This window comes from Dermochelys coriacea, chromosome 11, assembly GCF_009764565.3.
Source record: "Dermochelys coriacea isolate rDerCor1 chromosome 11, rDerCor1.pri.v4, whole genome shotgun sequence".
NCBI classification, from domain to species: Eukaryota; Metazoa; Chordata; order Testudines; family Dermochelyidae; genus Dermochelys; species Dermochelys coriacea.
Window position 1 is genome coordinate 73,994,062 of NC_050078.2, and position 21,584 is coordinate 74,015,645.

At 46.0% G+C, this 21,584-nt stretch overlaps 1 protein-coding gene and 1 long non-coding RNA gene across 4 annotated transcripts in view; one reads left to right on the forward strand and one right to left on the reverse strand.

Moving 5' to 3' along the window:
* LOC119863613 (aryl hydrocarbon receptor-like) overlaps positions 1-21,584 on the reverse strand; it is a 165,171-nt gene that overhangs the window by 139,205 nt on the left and 4,382 nt on the right. The window lies entirely within an intron of this gene.
* Positions 17,890-21,275, forward strand: LOC119863614. The gene is made up of 2 exons (XR_005295664.1): positions 17,890-18,099; positions 18,730-21,275. It is a non-coding gene; the product is annotated as an uncharacterized LOC119863614 (long non-coding RNA).

Genomic DNA, 21,584 nt, shown 5'->3' on the forward strand with positions numbered 1-21,584 from the left:
CTACTTTCTTACCAGACTCCCCTGGCTAGAGAGTTGGGAGGGGAGGGCACTGCAGTTATGCTGGCTCTGGGAGTAGCAGCTTGAGAGCTGGCCAGCCAGAAGGTTGTTCTGATTCAGGCTATGAGCTTGGGGGCTGAAGTATCTTGCTGGGGAGCCAGGAGTGGAAAGAGCTATTGGGTCCCCTACGACCTCAGTGGAAGAACGATCTGAATGGCAGACACGCTGATGGAGGAACAGTATCCTCTGATCATTTCCGGATTCCACGCCAGCCAAGGGAGTAAGATCAGGACCCTGAGTTCAGTGACAATGGCAGGCTGCCGAAAGCAAGGCAGTGCTGGAAACCTCCTCTGGGGACAGGAAAACTCAGCTGGAAGCAGGTGTCCCTCACAGGCAAGTGCCACACGGATGAGACACACAAGCCCTGGGAGGTCATGCCAACAGATGTGTGTTGGCCAGTTACAATGGGGCAATGACCAGCTATGGGCATGAAGCAGCTCTCAGCTGCTCAGCAATTTTTGGCCTCCTGTCTTCACTGATCTGCCCTGGTTTGGGAGCCCTGCACATTGACTGGGATGGGAAGATCCTTGGACGCATTTCTAAAGCCCAAGACAACCCTTGCCAAACAGAACAGCTGGCAACAGTCCTAGGTACCAGTCCTGCCCACTTCCTCCCGATTCTTCATTCCTTCCCCATCTTCACCCCTTTCCTCTCATTTGCAGTCTTCTCCCCTCCACCCAGAACTCAAAAACAGCTGCACGGATTTTGCTCAGACTTTTCAGAATAATTCACCTTTGATCTGAGATCCAGCAGGAAAAAATATTAGCTCCAGGGACACTTGCAAGAGTTATAAATGGCTCAAAGTAAGTGCTTAAAAATAGATTGCTCAATTCAAATTGAACTGTAACCTCTGTGCATTTTAAATCTTGGGCTCAGGGGGCCACACGCAAACCAGCAGTGCTTCACTTTCTTGTTTCATACTGTAAGGACTAGAAATCATCAATTAAAAAAACGATATATTGCTCAGTCAGGCTATGTTTTTGCCCTCTTCACAAATACTGAGTCACACAGGCGCAATCACAAGTAATTCCACTGTAATTCAACTCATGGAAGTAAGATCAGGAATTAGGTGCAGTCAGTGACAAAACTGTGTGATCCTGCCTGAAAAGAAATGTGCTGATGCCATATTCCATATCTCTCCACAGGGTTGCAAGGTACACAAGTGCAATGATAAGCTTGAGGAGGAAGGGGGAGAAAAAAGGCAACACTTTATGGAATAATACCAAAGTAAATAGAGAGGCTTGTCACAACATATACAATCTCCACAACAAGTCCACTATCTCTTTGCTGGAGCACAACGCTGCCAAAAGATGGTTGAACCGATTAGAAAGATTATGCTGGGAAAAGAAAAGACTATCATTAGAAAATCCCTTGCTGTGAAAGAATTTGAAGGTAATTCCACCACTACCTAGGGAGGTGGTGGACTTACCTAGGGAGGTGGAGGAATCTCCATCCTCAGAGGTTTTTAAGGCCCGGCTTGACAAAGCCCTGGCTGGGATAATTTAGTTGGTGTTGGTTCTGCTTTGAGCCAGGGGGTGGACTAGATGATCTTCTGAGGTCTCTTCCAACCCTAATCTTCTATGATTCTATGAAGTGTGCAATGAGTCTGAAGCACATTCAGAGTCATCTCGGGAATCCTCCAAGATATGCAGATGGTCCACATACGAAAGAATGGGCCAGGCATTTCTCTTTAGAATTGATTTACCAGCTTTATGTAGCAAAAAGAAGATGTTCAACAGCATGCTAGATTATCATGTAATTTATTCTATCCATAATCGGGGATTTATCCAGCCTAGAAATACCAAAAGCAGCCTCTTTCCTACAGAACCTTGGTTCTCTTTTTTCCAAGAGCTGCAGGCTGGCATGTAAGTTAAACAAGGTTCTTGAAACTTTTTTTCAAACTTACAGAACAGATCAGGTCTCATTCTATTTGATTCTAGGTGTTGATCAGGTCTCCCCAGGATGCTGCCCCTAGATAGAAATTATGGGGACCTCACCTTCACTAAGTCTATCTCCCTCTGACTAGTAAGTGACTGGTAAACTTCAAGCACTGCATGGAAGTGTTCAGTGAGATCAATCAATTTGGAGTCTGTTGCTCACTGTACCGGGTCCTAGAATGATTAGTGCAGACTGCAGCTACCTCTTTGGCTTTGCTATTCATTTTATTCCATCTCAGGTGAGAGATCTAGGGGATTTGCTATACAAGTTGCTGCTCCCTCAGTTGACACTGGCAGTTTGCATGTTCTTTTCCCATGTGTGTAGCAGTCTTGTTTTCTGTACCTGTGCCCTTAGGGTAATTCTCCACTTACTCCACCGTTCAGTTCTAGAGTTGGTAGCTCCTCTCCTGCTGTATTTCCAAGTGTGCATTTGTGTTTTCAAGGGATTTAACTCACTCTATCTATTGTTTTTTTTCTCTGGCAAAGTGCTGGCAGCTTTCAGGTTCTCCCACAGGACCATCACTTTTTTGCAAGAAATCTCTAGGAAACATTAGATATGTACCTCTCCCACCAGAGAGCTGTTAAGCTGCTTTAGTTTAACACACAGTTCAGGGGCTCTGTGTACTGATAGAAGGACAGAGAAGTGATGTTCTGTTACTGATGTGGGATCCTGAGTGAGTTTTGTTGTTGTTTTCCAGTTTTGTGGGTCCCAGCATTTCTATCTCCGTTTCAGTTTGGGGAGCAAGAGCTGCTGAGGAACAAGCCACTCGTTTGACCAAGGTCAGAAAAGAATGCAAATTAGTATTCAATCATTACACTAAAGGACTGACACTTTCTCTTTACTTTTAGATCCTTCCCTTCCCCAAGAAAAGAGTCCGATTGCCTTCCCACTGAGGGAAGAGGCTGCCAATCCTCTTCTCCCACACAATCCACCCTTACTGCCTCTCATTTATAAGAAGGAACTTTGAATACAGATGTCCTGTGGCCCAGACAACCACCACCGTCAAATGCTGCTCCCATTTACACTGAACCTCCATCCTATTGGCTATAAGCAAGTACAGCTTGATGAGTTATGGGGTGAGTCTTTCAGGGAGAAAGAACAGAGTTTCTTGGGTAGTTGGGCAGAGCGTAGAAGAGAGGCTTATTGGCTGGGTCCAAGGATAGTTCAATGTTACACTTCTGACATAAATGTAAATGTTTACTACTAATATACATGCTGGTATCACCCAAAGGCCTCATCTATGATCAGAGTCCCATTGTGCTAGGTGCTGTACAAACACAGATAAAAGACAGTCCCAGCCTTGAAGAAATCACAATCTAAAAGATAAGGGGGATGAGGTTGGGAAAGATACAAGCAAATCATTACAGAGAAGTACTGACCCACCCCTAACTCAGATCTCATCCCTCTACCCACACAAAACATTTCTCTCTGCTATTTTCTCCACTGCACTAACTCCCACAGAAAAATTCAGAGGAGTGGGCAGGTAGCCATTGGATGTAAACAGGAAAGGAGTCCAGTAGATCAGTGCAATTTACACCCATCTGGTATTCTGTGGGGATGCAGAACAAAGAATGTCAGCCATACTCACACAAACAGGGGGCTCTATCCTGGGAAGCAGTTACTCTGAAAAAGAGTTAGGGATCGTGGCAGATAATCAGTTGATCATGAACTCCCAGTGTGATGCTGCGAGCAAAAGAGCTAACACAATCATGGGATGTATAAACAGGGGAATCTTGGTTAGGAGTAGAAAGGGTATTTTACCTCTGTATTTGGCACTGGTGTAACTGCTGCTGGAAAACTGGGTCCATTTCTATATCCTGATGTATAAGAATGCTGAAGAATGTTATTGCTGCAATCCTATTAAGACAGCTAAGTTTTTACAGTCGCTGAGTGCTTCTGTCCTTGGAGCTCTGGTATTATCAGCACTAGCACAGAATACAGCCGGCTAATTCAGCAGACCTCAATATTACTCATAGAGAAAGACGACAGGAACAGTTTGGTGACAAAGGCACTCAGCCAGGTTTATTGCCCTCAAGTCCTAACGACTCACACAACTTGCACAAGTACATTAACACATGAGTGACCAGTGGCAAGGAGCGGTTCAGTTAGTTGCAGGAGTCTCTGCTGTCCCCTTGGCCATACAAAGGCTTAAGGCGAGGTACCCCGGCATTTATACTGAGACAAACAGCCCTGGTCTATACTACGAGGTTAGGTCAAATTTAGCCGCGTTAGGCTGATTTTATAAGCAATGCATCTACATAACCAACCCCATTCCATCGGCCTAAGGGCTCTTAAAATTGACTGTTGTACTCCTCCCTGGTGAGGGGAGTAGTGCTAAAAACGACCTTGCTGGGTTGAATTTGGGGTAGTGCAGATGCAATTTGACAGTATTGGCCTCCGGGAGCTATCCCAGAGTGCTTCACTGTGACCGCTCTGGACAGCACTTTCAACTCTGATGCACTAGCCAGGTACACAGGAAAAGCCCCAGGAAATTTTGAATTTCATTTCCTGTTTGGGCAGTGTCGCGAGCTCAGCAGCACAGGTGACTATGCAGTCCCAGAATTGCAAATGAACTCCAGCATGGACCGAACAGGAGACACTGGATCTGATTGCTGTATGGGGAGAAGAATCTGTGCAGGCCGAACTCTGATCAAAAAGAAGAAATGCTAATATATATGCCAAAAATCACACAGGGCATGGTGGAGAGAGGCTACAACAGGGACACACAGCAGTGCTGTGTGAAAGTTAAGGAGCTCAGGCAAGCCTACCAAAAGACAAAGGACGCAAATAGTTGCTCTGGGTCAAAGCCCCATACATACCGCTTCTATGATCAGCTGCATGGCATTCTAGGGAGGGATCCTACCACTACCCCACCACTGTCCGTGGACACCTGCAAGGGGTGAGTCTCATGTAACAGAGAGGGATTTTGTGGATGAGGAAGAGGAGGAGGAGAATGCACAGCAGGCAAGCGGAGAATCTGTTCTCCTGGGCAGCCAGGACCTTTTCATCACCCTGGAGCCAATACCCTCCCAAGGCAGGTTCCTGGACCTGAAGCCAGAGAAGGCATCTCTGGTGAGTGCACATTTGTAACTACACTACAGGGTTTAAAAGCAATTGTGTTTAATGTTTGATTTGCCCTGAAGAACCGGGATGCATTCGTGGCCAGTACAGCTACTGGAAAAGTCTGTTAACGTGTGTGGGGAGGGAGTGGGAATCCTCCAGGGACATCTCCATGAAGCTCTCCTGAAGGTACTCTGAAAGCCTTTGCAGAAGGTTTCTGGGGAGGGCTGCCTTTTTTCGTCCTCCACGGTAGGACACTTTACCATACCAAGCCAGTAGCAAGTAGTCTGGAACCACTGCAGCACAAAGCATGGCAGCGAATGGTCCTGGGTTTTGGTTGCATTCAAGCAACATTTGGTCTATATCTTTCTGTGTTATCCTCAGGAGAGTGATATCATTCATGGCTACCTGGTTGAAATAGGGGAATTTTTGTAAGAGAACAATAAAAGGACCCTGTTCATGCTGGGCTGTTTGTGCTTGGCTAAAAGGGATCATCCCTGAGAATAGCCATGCGGTGGGGGGAAGGGTGAAAGGATCATCCCAGAGAATAGCCATGCAATGGGGTGGGGGGAGAGTTGTGCTGCACATCCACCCGAAAACTGCAGCTCCTCCTTTTAAATGCCAGTAGGCAAACCCAACCAGCATTGCTTGCTATGGGAAAGGAGGGCGCTGCAGTTTGAAACCATTCCCATATGTTATGAAGGTGGAAGAAGCCAACCCCACATACCCTTTGGATTACCATGGCTGCCTGGAAACCGAATTCTGTTGCCCAGCTGTGTGTGATGTGTCACCATATTGGCAGGTGCTCAATATAAAAGGCAAAATGTGACCTTGTATCTAAAAAGCACATGTGCTGTCTGCTGTGAATTGCTTGAGTCACTGTGAAAGAGTCTCCCTTTTGTTCTCAGAAATGTATCTTAAATTCTACTCTCCCTTTTTATCCCCCCGCAGGTGCAAATGTTTCCACGCTCCCCCTATCATCTCTGTCCCAGAGGTTATCGCAGATTAGAAGGCAAAAAAAACGCACTCGCAATGACATGTTTTCTGAGCTCAAGCAGTCCTCCCATACTGATAGGGCACAGCTTAATGCATGGAGGCATTCAGTGACAGAGGCCAGGAAAGCATTGAGTGAGCGCGATGAGAAGAGGCAGGAGGCGATGCTGAGGCTAATGGGGGAGCAAACGGACATGCTCAGAAGCTGGTGGAGCTGCAGGAAAGGCAACAAGAGCACAGACCGCCGCTGGATCCACTGTATAACTGCCTGCCTCCTCCGCAAGTTCCTCCTCACCCAGATGCCCAAGAATGCTGGGTGGAGGCTCCAGGCACTCAGCCACTCCACTCCAGAGGATGGCCTAAGCAACAGAAGACTGTCATTCAAACAGTTTTGATTTGTAGTGTTGCTACAATAAGCAATGTGGCCTTGTCCTTCCCTCCTCCCCTACTCCCCCACCGCACACGGGCTACCTTGTCAGTTATCTCACTTTTTTTTTCAATTAATAAAGAAAGAATGCATGGTTTCAAAACAATAGTGACTTTATTTCCTTTGCCAGCTGTGATGGAAGCGGGGAGGGTGGTTGGCTTACAGGGAATTAAAATCAACAAAGGGGGCGGGTTTGTATCAAGGAAAAACGCACACAACTGTCACACAGTAGCCTGGCCAGTCATGAAACTAGTTTTCAAAGCCTCTCTGATGCACAGTGTGTCTAGCTGTGCTCTTCTAATCGCCCTGGTGTCTGGCTGCTCAAAATTGGCCACCAGGTGATTTGCCTCAACCTCCCACCCCGCAATAAACGTCTCCCCCTTACTCTCACAGATATTATGGAGCACACAGCAAGCAGCAATAACAATGGGAATATTGGTTGTGCTGAGGTCTAACCTGGTCAGCAAACAGCGCCAGTGAGCTTTTAAACGTCCAAATGCACATTCTACCACCATTCTGCACTTGCTCAGCCTATAGTTGAACTTCTCCTTACTACTGTCCAGACTGCCTGTGTATGGTGTGTAAGCCATGAAAGCAAGGGGTAGGCTGGGTCCCCAAGGATAACTATTGGCATTTCAACGTCCCTAATGGTAATTTTCTGGCCTGGGACGTAAGTCCCTTTTTGCAGCTGCTCGAACAGCCTGGAGTTCCTAAAGATGAGAACGTCATGCACTTTTCCCAGCCATCCCACACTGATGTCGGTAAGACATCCCTTGTGATCCACCCATGCTTGCAGCACCATTGAGAAGTACCCCTTGCAATTTACATACTGGTTGGCAAGATGGTCAAGATAGGGATATGCATTCCGTGTATCGCCCCACCACAGTTAGGAAACTCTATTGCAGCAAAGCCTGCACTATGACCTGCACATTTCCCAGAGTCACTACCTTTGTTAGCAGAAGGTCAGTGATTGCACTGGCTACTTGGATCACAGCAGCCCCCACAGTAGATTTGCCCACTCCAAATTGATTCCCAACTGACCGCTAGCCGTCAAGCGTTGCAAGCTTCCACAGGGCTATCGCCACTCACTTCTCAACTGTCAGGGCAGCTCTCATCTTGGTATTCCTGAGCTTCAGGGTGAGGGAAAGCAACTCACAAAGTTCCAGGAAAGTGGCATTATGCATGCAAAAGTTTTGCAGCCACTGGGAATCATCCTATATCTGCAACACTATGCAGTCCCACCAGTCTGTGCTTGTTTGCCAGGCCCAGAATCGGCGTTCCACTGTATCAACCTGCCCCACTGCCACCATGATGTCCCAATTGCCACATCCCATGCCTTTCCGAGATGTCCTCCTCACAATCGTCCTCATGCTGGCGGCTCCTAGCCAGGTTCTGCACATACTGCAGGATAATACATGAGGTGTTAACAATGCTCACAACAGCAGCAGTGAGCTGAGCGGGCTCCATGCTTGCCATGCAATGGCATCTGCACAGGTAACCCAGCAAAAAAGGTGTGAAATGATTGTCTGCCGTTGCTTTCGCAGAGGGAGGGATGCAGGGAGTGGAGACTGACGACATGTACCCAAAACCACCCGCAGCAATGTTTTTGCCCCATCAGGCATTGGGAGCTTAACCCAGAATTCCAATGGGCAGCGGAGACTGCGGGATAGCTACCCACAGTGCACAGCTCCGTGAGTCGATGCTAGTCATGGTACTGAGGACGCATTCTGCCGACTTAATGCACTTAGTGGGGACATACACAATTGACTGTATAAAATCGCTTTCTAAAGATCGACTTCTCTAAAATCGACCTAATTTCGTAGTGTAGACATACACTCAGACACAATATCCCTATTCATTGTTCTGTCAACCTTATCTTGTACTAGATTGGGGTTTATCAGTACTAGCCTTCTGAAATATATTTATGGAAATATCTAGTGCCTAGTACGCTAGCAGCAACTTTGCCTAGTTCATGTACTGGACAGTGAACTTGTAAGTATCTGCTTTAATACATGGCCTGACTTTGGTTCACAGCCTCTGGTTCAGACCTGAGGTCCTGCACCAGGCCCAGTGCTCCAGGCTCTCTCTCTCTCTCTCTCTCTCTCAACTGCACCCCAGTTCAAGAGGAATTTTGATAAATTGGAGGGGGTTCAGAGAAGAGCCACAAGAATGATTAAAAGATTAGAAAACCTGATTTATAGTGATAGACTCAAGGAGCTCAATCTAGATAGCTTAACGAAGAGAAGGTTAAGAGGTGACTTGATTACGGTCTATAAGTACCTCTGGGGGAACAAATATTTAATAATGAGCTCTTCAATTTAGCAGAAAAAGATCTAACACAATCCAATGGCTGGAAGTTAAAATTAGACAAATTCAGACCGGAAACAAGGCATACATTTTTAAACAGAGAGCGTAAATTAACCACTGGAACAACTTACCAAAGGGTCGTGGGGGATTCTCCATCACTGACCATTTTTTAATCAAGACTGGATGTTCTTCTAAAAGATCTGCTCTGGCAATTATGCTGAAAGGAACAGGGCACAGCTGGTGATGGTGGGGTCTGAGGTGCTACTTCTTTGTACATGTCAGAACCTGGTGGGTGGCAATCTAGACATGGTATCTGGAGAGCTGGTTTTGGGGAAGAGGGAAATGTCAAAGAAAACGGAGTCAAAACAATCATCCAGGGAGCGGACAGGAAGGTGCAGATGAGGATTTCAGTAGAAGTGGAGTCATGGCTGCTGCATGAATACTAGAGCAAGGGGGGCCAGATAGATGACTAGATAGACAGAGTGACTCCAGTGCTTCTAACAGCTACGTAGCTGAGATCAGAATCTGGTCCAGGGTGACCAAGAAGGAGAAGACAGATGAGAGCAGAGACCAAAACTGAAGCCGTAGAAAAGGAGTCTTGGGGAAGGGTGGAGTCACTGCCTAAGACAGAGAGTTCTGATAGGTAGGAGTGGAGCTGTGGAAGGAGATGCTAAGATGCTTCTGTAGCTATAGATCTAGTCCAGGAGGCTGGAGCATCCCATAGTGTCAAGGGCTGAAATGAGATAGAAGACGATGAGAGAAAAGTAGCAGAGATGTGGCAGAAGTAACTGAGCTGCTGGTGTCCAGAGCAAGGAAAGGGAAACAGTTCCACACCATTGGGAGGGATGAATGTCAGGAGAAGAGGCAGTTTTCTTATGGGAACACATAATTGCAAGGATCCTGAGAGCCAAGGGACAGGGAGAAGATGAAGGAAGGAAAATGAGACCCAAAAATTTGTGTATATGGCAGACAAGGTGCCATCACAAATTAGGACAATTTTAGCCTAAAAGGAAGCCATGAATTCCTTGAACCAAGCTATGGCAAGGCTGGGAAGGGAGGGCCAGAGAGTGCCCAGAGCAAAGAACCGAGAGTCATTGGGGATGGAGGAGAAAGGAGAAGCTACAACTGAGTGACTCCAGGAGAAGAGCAAAGACCAGTATGAACACCCGGAACTAATATGCGACTCATGTCCCACTAATCGTTAGCCTATAGTGGGGCTAGGCTGGAACACGTCAGACAAAACAAGCCCTTAGTAATTCTCTGAAATGACAGTACAAGAAAATCTCATCCTAACCGGGACTAATGTTATTGGAGCACACTAATGGCTGTGATGGAAAGCCCATGTCACTGCAGATAGCACAAACGATGCTCTAATGATGGCTTCTCCCAGACAATGTTTTCCAAAAATGTCAAACATCATAAAGAGCACATAACTTCTGTGCTAACCTCTCCATCAAGTCCTGCTTATTACAGGATTTTAGGTTCTAGGAGAAAGCCGTGAAGGTAGCAGCTTTCTGTGATATATGTTAGCGAAGTGAAAAGCATGTTACACATCTGCTTTTCAGCTGTAGGAGGTGACTTAGTGCACAGCAAGCTGGGGGGCAAATCTACTACATTCTACCCTGACATGCACTAATTGGCCATGTGGACTCTGCTACCACGCACTAAAAGTTCTGTAGTAAGTTGCACTGGGCAACTGTTAGTGCACAGTAGCGAGGTCCACACAGCCAATTAATGTGCGGCAGTCTAGCACACTGTAGATTAACAACCCTGCTTGCTGCTCACTAACTCTCCATATAGACGAGCCCTTAGGCTCTGCCATACCAGCAACACAACCCCAACTCCCAGCCCTTCTATTTCGGACAAACGGTTCCAATTTACCAGTTGTGTACTTTGAAGTTAGGATATGCCAGGCTTAAATTTGCCTGTGCAATCTTAGTTCGGCTCCCTTGTGCATGTAGATTATGATACAATCTGTAATTCCATGATCACATACTATTTTTTCACAGGACCCCTGCCTCATTCAGTGCACAGGATGGACGGTGCCCACTGAATGAGAGGTAATTGAATGTTTTGTTTTATCCCCATTAGCCAATGTTCAGCCTCAGGCCTTATTTCCTTCATGCTATTCAAACCCTACTCTGAAGACAAAATTATTAATTTTTCATGGACTTTCTATGGTGTGCATCACTATAAAATCTGAGTGCTTCACAAACAGTAATTTAATTAATTTTCCCAACATCCCTGTGAGATGGGGGAGGGACTTATTATCCCCATTTTGAAGATGGAAACTGAGGTACAAAGCGATGAAAGTCAAAAGTATCCACTAATTTTGGGTGCCAAATTTGAGACACCAATTTTCCAGGGCAACAGTCAACTGTCTTAACCCCAAGACTGTCCTTGCTCTTCCTGCAAGCCTCTGCCTCATTCATTACATACCTTTCAACCTCAGCAACAAATGAGGCACAGATTATGAATTAATTATGTGCATTATCATAGCACCTAGGAGTCCTAGTCATGGACATGGACCCCACTGTGCTAGGCATTGCGCCCCCCCCCAACATTTATAATCTAAGTATTAAACAAGAGACAATAGTTGCATACAGACAGACAGGAAACAATGAGACAATATTGGTCAGCATGACAGGCAGTGGTCTCAGCACACCAGCAGCCTGACTGTCAAAGTTTTTGTAGACATGAGGGCAGAATAGAGTTTTAAGGAACCTACAGACAACAGTCTCCTTCATTACACACCCTGATTCATCCCCTAAGCAGAACCATCCTGTGCACTGAATGAGGCAGGGGTCCTATGGAAAAAATAGTATGGAATTCAAGACTGCACCATAACAGATACAGGGGGACAAATTAAAGTTGCAGAGGCAAACTTAATCCTGACATTTCCTGACTTTTGAGTGCATTGATATTCCATCACATTGACATCCACATGGGTCCTGCCACACAGATCTCTGCCATTTAAGCTACAGACCTGATCGCAGTGGTAGGCTGTCATCTCCTCTGTGGATCAGCACTAGAGGGGGAGGAGACCCTTTGCCTGTGTTTTCAGAGATATTTCCCAACAGCAGAGGAATGGTGAAACTCAGGGATTTTGCGTTCCATTCCAGGCTCTGTAGAGGCATGTGCTCCAGTGGACACAGACTCTTCTGCCCACTTCCCCCATGCTTACCCTTTCCATTCCATCCTTAAGTCTCTTACGGAGCTTTGGAATCTTTTATCACCCTCCACCAGCTAAAAGTTGTTCTGATTTCTAACCTGTTTCCCCCCCTTCCTATTTGCAGCATTAGGCTATTGCTCCCTGTTTTGCAATTAAAAGACAATTAAAATAAGCACTGTCTTTTATTTCCTTTACTAGTGGCTTTTTCATGGGAAGTGGAGATGCATGCATCATCTTGGAATCTGGCTCTCCATAACTCTTGTCTAGCTTATTGGGAACAGCCTTACAGAAAGGCTAAGCCCTTGCCAAACAAAAGCTAAAATAAATTTTAGTTTTTTGTTTTTAAATACTCTTTTATGGCTGGCGGTAATAGTCAATGGCTTCCCACAAATTGCAAGCAGCAAGCCCCAGAGCTCTTGAAACCAGTGAGGCCCTGTTGAAAATGAAAGCCCCCTATAATGCTGAATGGGTTTATTTTTTAAAGGAAAAAGGAAATATCTATTTCTGTTGTATGGAAATAAAGTTGAATTTGTTAACCAATGGAAGCGGCTGCTATCTATAACAAGCCACGATGCATAGTTATCAGCTGACGTATGATCTAGGAGGAAAAACCCAGTGCTCACCCTGAGTTTGCATTTCTATATATGCACAGAATGTGAATTACATGGTGTATGAATTTTTATTAGACTCAAATTGTACGTGCAGCATCATACTTGTAACAGACTGACTCATCCCTTAAGGACTGGAGGCTCTGGGGCTAGTCAACCCCAAGTACAAAAGAGGCATGCCAGGGTTGGATCTGGTAATTCTCTATGAAGGGCAGCAGGTGGCTGTAGTGAAGGGAAAAGCCCAGGAAGCTACAGGGAAAGAGAAATGTCCTACAGGCAAGACCCTGATGCTCGTGGGTTAGAAGCCAAAACCTGAGGCTCCAGCCAGGCAGGGCCTGGGGGTGGCCGGCCAAAGCAGGAAAGACCCTGGGCAGGAAGGCCAGGGAGCAGGGTGAATTAGAGACTGCTGGGAATAAGCAAGCTCCAGTAGAAAGCCCTGGGAGGTGGGGTTTCCCTACTGAGACTGCAGGCAGGAAACGCCTGGGAGTGACCCAGCAAGAGGGTAAAACCAATGGACTGTGTTTGGGACTTGGAATTTTATTTTCATGAATAAACTCGGCCCCTGAGAAGGGATTGGGGATGGACAAGAAAAGCCTGGGTGGCATTTGTTTAAGAAGCCCTTTGAGGGAGAAAATCACTGCAGAGGCACTCTAGCCATGACGGGGTGCCCAGAAGGCAGCTGACCTCCCCCAGGCCTCCACGCTCCCTTCCCCCACACACACTTCAGTACTTTTCTAAAGAGACTGCTCCAGATCTAATCCCGGTTCATCCACTCATTTCACAGCCAGAGTTTTGCAACTGGAGAGCAAAACTTTGGAGGGGAAATGTACATGGATGCTGTCCCTATTGCTCTGGATGTTGTGGGGGTGGGAGGCCTACACCCATCCGATTTTCACCTGGACAGTCCAGGTGTCAGTTTGTGTGTCTGGTTGCCATTTGACAAGCTGGGATGTCTGTTTTTTTTTTATCTAGGGGAAGACCTAGAGAAGGGGGCGGGGCCTCAAGGGAAGAGGTGGAGCGGGGGCGGGGCCTCCCCATGTTACCAGCCATTAGAAACATAGCAACCCTACTACGTGACCATCTGAAACTGACTGTCTCGGTGGCAGTGCGTGATAGCGTTACGTATACCAATCCAGGTGATCTCCAAGTAGTCAGAGAGGGTACCGAGATTATGTATGTGATCCTCAAAGACCTGTGCGTATTTCACGGCTTCAACACGATCCTCAGATAAATGTTGGATATTGTACTGTTGGTGAACTTCAGGCTTGCGCAGAGTTGGAAAAGAGAGTGAAAGATGAACAACAACTAGTCCAAGGTCTGTGTATGCTGGTGCTTCTCTGCTGCCAAAGACCCGGTGAGATTTCACTATGGAGCAATTTCTGACAAGGATGTGATCAGTTTCTTCCATGGCATGTCCACTAGTTGAGATCCAGGTCCAGCAATGGTTATTGTGGCACCTAAAACCAGGCGCCCATAACAGACAAGCCCTCAGTGGCACACAAGGTCAGAAGCCGAGTGGTGCTGGCGTTTGGAAACCCATCCCAGTTTCATACCCAGTTTGATTGCAGAATTGAAATCTCCAAGCACTAGCAATGTGTAATGTGGCAGAATAGAATGGATTTTTGCTGCTAGCTGGTGGCCAATATACCCAACAGCCCAGTACTGCAATGTAGAGATAGTTATGGTGTCTTTTTCTGCAGCTGATACACCTTCTGTTGGTAACAAGGCCACAATGACAAGATGGCATTGAAGCCAAGCACAAAATAAGCATGGAGAAATGGGGTTCCATATGGTTAAAGTCTGTTCTAGAGGCTGTCTAATGACAAGTGCCACACCTCAAGTATGGTATGGACCACCGAAGTTGAGGAAGGTTGCTCCTTCCATAGCAACTTGATCACTTTGTGGCAGGCAAGCCTCCTCAACGCCAGCGATTACCATCTCATAGCAAGTGAGTTCTTTGACAAGAGCTGTCTTGCAGCCAGTGCTGTTCAGTATAAACACATTCCATAGTGGCGAGACAGAACATGACTAAGGTCTGGTTTGGACTTCCAGGAAGTTGGGGTTATCAGGGATGTGTTTTCCCTGAGAGGGGTTTAGGTCACACCTGTCCTGCTCATGCAGAACGTGCCCATCCTCCAGGAGTTGGCAGTAGCAGGGGTGCTAACCCTGGTGCTGTTGTCATGGTGCTTCATTTCACTTTTCTTCCTTGGGACTGGGGAGGTGCAGAAGGTATCTTGTTTTTGGGGTGACCGCACACACCATCTCCTTCCCCAGGAATTCTTCTGACAGATGCCATTGGTTCTGTAGGGCCTGGATAGCCTTTTCAAAGATTTATCTGTTCTCCTCTCTCTGTGGTCCACACATCCACCATCATAGCTTGTCCACATTCACTGCCGTTTGGGGAACTTGGCCCGCATCCACTGGATCCACGGTTGGCCATCACTCCTTCCTCTGAGCAGGGACCCTTATCGGGTGCCATCAATGGGAGCCAGTCTGATCCAAAGCTCACGTAGGCAGAGACGACCACATCCTGAAGCAGAGCAGCTTATGCTACTACTAACCACTACCCTTGCTGTATAGAACCTCCTTAAATGTACGGAAGGAGTTTTGCTACACACTATTGATTTCAATGGGAATACGGTTAGATCCAAAGTCAAAAACTAGCATCCACAGTCTTCAGCCAAGATCAGACATTGAACGGACCCAAATCCAAGAGCACAAGAAAAACACAAGGGTATGGAGCGTAATGTCACATTATCTCTTTTAATATAAATAACATTATTTGTAAGAATCAGTATTTCTAGTACTTGTGGCACCTTAGAGACTAACAAATTCATTTGAGCATAAGCTTTCGTGAGCTACAGCTCACTTCATCTACGAAAGCTTATGCTTAAATAAATTTGTTAGTTTCTAAGGTGCCACAAGTACTCCTTTTCTTTTTGCGAATACAGACTAACACGGCTGCTATTCTGAAACCTGTCAGTATTTCTAGTGTACATAATCTAGACTAATAATAAAAGTAGGCAATACTGGTTTGTATGGGTCAGTGTACACTTTAGACATGCATTGAGGTAAGCTAAGAGAAGCTTAATGCTTGTGAAAATAAAAATATGGAAACTAGAAATGTTTCTCTGCAGAAGGCACTCTCAGTATGATCTTTAGGAAGATGGCATAAATCCAGAGTACAAGAATCTTCACCAACAAACCACACTGCAGTTGAGCTGAATCTGACCAAAGATAATGAATAATGCTGGAAAACTCTTTAAATATGGGTTCTTTAAGTTGCTCAGAAGTACTTGCTGCAGCAATGCCCAAAGCTAACTATTTAATACAAAACATTTTAAAGGCTGCAGGACTAATTAAGAAACACATCTCTAGGTTTGTGGTAGCACTATCATCTATAAGTTTCCTTAATGCTGATTTAATCTGACTGAGCCAGTCACATAACCAAGGATAAAAAAATGCATCCAATGAAGTGAGCTGTAGCTCACGAAAGCTTATGCTCAAATAAATTTGTTAGTCTCTAAGGTGCCACAAGTACTCCTTTTCTTTTTGCGAATACAGACTAACACAGCTGCTACTCTGAAACCTGACATAACCAAGGATGCTTCCTCAAACTAAGCTGTTGTCTTTATGGAGGGAGGTTTAGTTCTAAAATCCCAGGTGCTCTTCAAAGAAGAGTACACTATTTTATGCTTAGCATTTTGAATGCTGGTAGCTAAAAAACAAATTAAATTCCAGTACAGGGGGGACACAAAAATATATTAGGAACCTTAAACAAGGCATTTTACGGTTTCCTTTGATGCAAACATAGAGAGGCCAATATGCCCAAATGCACCAAGAACGTAAAAACTGGGATCCAGAAATGTAAAATGAACAGATAGTTATGCAAGTTTCTGGGTGTCTATAACCCATGAAGTGCACACTATCCCCATAACATGGACTGATGTCTTCTCCTTCCAAATTCAATTTCCGCAGTATCTTGGCAGAATTTCATTTGAAATTCTTAGACAAGGAGTCTCTAAGCATTGTAACTTAGGTTTTGATTCTTTGTGACAAGACCAGCCATTTTAAGGCTAAAGGTTTAAAGAGTGGTTCCCATGCCTCCATTTTATAAATTCTTTAAGCTGAGATTTTTAAATTATTAATGCTTCAAGAGAATGCAATGTCCACACCGCACCATTGATTTTCAGCAGACATCATCAGCTCACTGTCAAAACAAGCCATTTTTCTGCAATATGAAAACCTTTACAAACAAACACAACCCAAACCAAGTTATATTTCTCTAAATCTGTTGCCATTGTTTCAGAGAGTCAGAGGATTAAAATAGAGGTGGAAAACCTCTGAAGATCTGAATTTCATCTACAATGCTGCTGCTAAAAATGTTGCATTTGATATGTTTAGTACAGTAAGGGCTCACATATAGGAACTATTTAATAGTGAAAAGTCGAAGTTAAAAATAAATTAGAAATAGTTATCAACTCAGTGTCAACTGATTTGGCACTGCAGAGTAAAATAACTGCTTTCTAATAACATCAGCTTTCCATTTCACCAGGCTTCCCATTCTTATAAGCACTGTATCATGTTTAAAGCAGCTTTTTAACAGAGAAAACCTAAATGGAATTCAAATAAAAATTCTTGCAAATGTTTCTATAGTAAGTCAAACGAGTATCATTTTCAAACTGATGCTGTTTGTATAGAAGAAGTCTAAGCAAAGTCTAAATATAAAAACAGCCATATTGGGTCAGACCGATGGTCCATCTAGCCCAGTACTCTGTCTTCTGACAGTGGCCATTGTTACATGCTTCAGAGGGAAAAAAACAAAACAGGGCAATTATAAAGTGATCCATCCCCTGTTATCCAGTCCCAGGATCTGGCAGTCAGAGTTTGAGGGACAAGAATGGAATATATTAACTAAGAATGTTATATTACAATGGCATGATAGATGAATTCTTTAACATATTTTAAAATATCTTTAATTAGATTGTAACAATATCAAACGAGTACTCTTTGTAAGCAGAACAGGTAAGAGTACTTCCCTTTCATCTGATGATAGTGAAAAAAATAAGTCACTTTGAAACTATCAAATCTAATCTGTGCTAGATAACACTTTACCTGTTCACAAAGGTGTCTGCCACAGACATAGCCTCTCGCCCATAAACCTAAACTTCAATATTCTGGAACCCTGTGACAGGATGAACTCACCCCACACTGGATGGGGAAGGGTTAACTCCTCACTGTGGGCTGATGAAGCCATGTTCCCATGTCACTACTAGGCATGCTCCAGATGCAGCACTAGTATAAAAGGGAGCAGCCCAGCTCAGTCTGGGCTGACCACTGGGGAGGAAGGACACTTCTTGCTGGCTCCAGCCCAGGAGCAGCAGGAACCGCGGATCGTGGAAGCCAGAGCCATGGAGACCCTGACCAACGCCCAAGTGCATGCAGACGTCCGAAAGGGATCAGAGTCACCGGGAAATGCACACGCTGAAAAACCTGGAGACCTTGATGATGCCTCAACTGTAGCTCCAAAAGATATGGTAGGAAGTGGCCCGGGGGGACTAGCTATAGTCCTGTGGCTATAAATTGGTGTGTTTTGGGTGGGAGCCCCAATGACTCAGTGGTGGGACACTCTGCCACAGGGTCAGCCCAGGTCCCCCTACCCTAGCTCCCCCAGATGGCAACCTACCAACTCTCGCCAGTAAGCCTTACTGCCCTGTAAACCCCCTTGACTCTGGCTGCTAGGCTGGGTTGCCCTGCGTACCAGGGTAACTCTACTGGCTCCGGCCATTAGGCCCCACTGCACTGTATACATGGGTAACTCTATTCATAGAATCATAGAATATCAAGGTTGGAAGGACCTCAGGAGGTCATCTAGTCCAACCCCCTGCTCAAAATCAGGACCAATCCCCAGTTTTTGCCCCAGATCCCTAAATGGCCCCCTCCAGGATTGAACTCACAACCCTGGGTTTAGCAGGCCAATGCTCAAACCACTGAGCTATCCCTCCCCCTATTGGCTCTGGCCATTAGGCCCCACTGCCCTGAGAAGCCAGGTAACTGTATTGACTCCAGACACTAGGCTCTACTTCCCTGTGAATCATGGGAACTATATTGACCCTGGCCACTAAGCCTCACTGCCCTGCAAACCAGGGTTACCTTATTGATTTTAGTCCTTAGGTCTTACCATCTCAAGGTAAAGGACAGCTGGAGGGATGGGAAGGAACTCTTCCTGCACTGGATGGGGACACCCACCCCATTGCACGTGGTGGAGAATGCAGGCAGTGATGAGGGCCTGCTGAGAGGCCTGTGTTGAGAAGCCCAGGAAGAGGGAAGACACCATTTCCGCCATGGATACTTGTACCTCACCACTTGGGGAATATTAGGCCTCGAGATGGAGTCAAAGAAAGTATTGAAATGGCTCTTGGAGAGACAACAACAACAAGCACACAAATAGCAACAGGTACAGCTGTTGCAACAAATTGCCAATCAACAACCACAAATGATGCGGGGACTAGTCCCCCATCATCAAGCCCAGCAGGAGAGTCTTGTGCAGCAGATGGTGGCTTTACTGCAGCCAGGGGGCACTCCGACCACCAGACTAGCAGAATCCAACCCTGGCTCCATGCCATCTGGACTCCTGCTGTAGCTTACCAAGATGGGACCTGGGGATGACCCTGAAGTGTTCCTAGTGACTTTGAGTGGGTGCCTACCACCACATATTGGCCCCCAGAGCACTGGGCCACACACACTGGGCCTGCTCCGTCAGCTTATCGCAATCTTGATCACTTGAACGCACTAGATGATGATAAAGTGAAGGCAGCAATCCCAACCAAACTGGCATCAGACATGAAACATACCGACACTGTTTCCATCAAGAGTGTTACCCTTCTGGGGCCAGACCAAAAGCAGTGGGCCAACACCTCAGAGGTTACGCCTGACAAGTGATCTGGGGCCCAGGTAGCAGAAGCCGTAGTCCTGTTGCACTTCACCCAAATCCCTGCAGAGGCAAGGAATGGGTGCGACGACACTGACCTGTGACGCATATGGATGCTGTAGGGCTGATGGAAGATTACTTGGCAGCAGAAGTGGGGAACCACGATACTGAAAGCCTGAAGTGTAAGTGGTACGAGATAAACTGGCTGGAACAAGCCCAGAGGATAACGACGCCGATCTAGAACTCCCACCAATCACTCAGACCTGACATGGAGGCTGATAGCTACTTGAGTCCTGCCCCGGCAGGATGAAGACCTCCGGGTGTGGACTGGCATGGTGAAAGTGGACCTGAGACCATTGTTATGAATGTGGACAAAAGAGGCATTTTCTGAAGGGATTGCCCCTATATAGATTGTAACTGCAGATAGGGATGGGTAGTCAGGCCACGGACCCAGAAGAAGGCCCCAGGGAAGCTCGGGGTCCCCGTGCGTGTAAATGGGACACCCATTGTGGCTCTGATTGACTCCGGATGTAGTCAGACCCTAGTCTGAAGGGAGTTGGTCCCAGCCCCTAAACCAAACTGGTCCCAAATACACCTACACCTGGCTGCTAGGCTGGGCTGCCCTGCAAACCAGGGTTACCCCATCAATTTCAGTCCTTTGGTCTTACTACCTCAAGGTAAAGGACAGCTGGAGGGTCAGGGTGAACTCACCCCGCATTGGATGGGGACATCCACCCCGTCGCAAACCCTCAAACAAAACCATGCAATTTTTAAAGAGCCCTGCAATTCCAAACAATCACGTGCTTTGGTATTAAAATGCTTCTGTCAAAACATGGCAAATGAACAGCTCACACACTTCATTTTTTTCAGATTGGAGTAACAATGAAAAAATCTTAATATAAAACAGTATCTCAAAAATATACTGTGGAGAAAAGATAAAACACATATGCTGTATGCATTTCTATTTGTCTCCATTAATATAACACCTATGTTCTATGCCACTAAGAATCAGTTATTATGTGTATTTTAACGGCATGGGTCAAAAGTGCCAAATAAAATGAAAGCAACTGAGGATATTTTAAACAAGAATGACGAAGGTTACACTTTTGTTGGTCGTGAAACTTATCTTGAAGCAGTTTAGTTTAAAAGCTACAAAAACATAGTGCTAATTTAAAACAATCCATGCAGAGACAGCTAAATTATGTTCAGTATCCAGGATTAACTTGGTCACTTAAAGAATATAACAGGGAAAAAACCTGAAACCTTTAATCTAAAACTGTTTAAGTGCTATCGGCAGAGGTGAAGAGTAAGCTGGTCCGGTACGGCGTACTGGCAAGAGCCAGTACACCGTGCCGGACCGGCTTCCCCAGGCTGGAGCTTTAAAGGGCTCAGGGCTCCCCACAGTGGCCAGAGCCAGGGCCCTTTATAACACCATCTGAGCTCTGCTGCCGGGGCCCTGGGATATTGGCGGCAGGGCTCCAGCAGTCATTTAAAGGGCCTGAGCTCCGCTGTGGTAAATCGCCCTGGGGCTCCCAGCTGCCTCTGCAGCTGGTAGCTCTGGAGTGATTTAAAGGTCCCCGGGCTCCCAGTTGCAGCTGGAGCCCTGGGGCCTTTAAATCTTGATTTAAAGGGTTCGGCCTGCCTCTTCCGGTTGAGGCCACACTCCATGCTCAGGGCTCCGGAGTACCAGTAAGTCCTTTAAATTACTTTCACCCCTGGCTATCGGTAGTATCAAATGTGTGTGTAAAGATATGTCTACACTGCATGTAACCCCAGGTTTAGTGGGACTCAAGTTAGGAAACCCTGGTCTTGAGTGTCTACATTGTATTTTAACCCTATGCTAAGACTTTTCTAACCCATGTTCAAACCTAGCACTCTGGCACCCACACTATAATGCACAGAACCAAGTAACCATATTGCGGAGTCCCTAGTGCCTCTCAAAATATAACTGCTCTAGCCCTAGGACGATGGTGCACTGTGGGGAAACTTTACCGCCTGTCCTGCACGTTATCAGGAAGCAGCTCGCTTTGCAAAAGGCTTGATGGGTTTGCTCTCCATTGCAAATTCAGGAGGCTCTCTGACAGTGTGCTT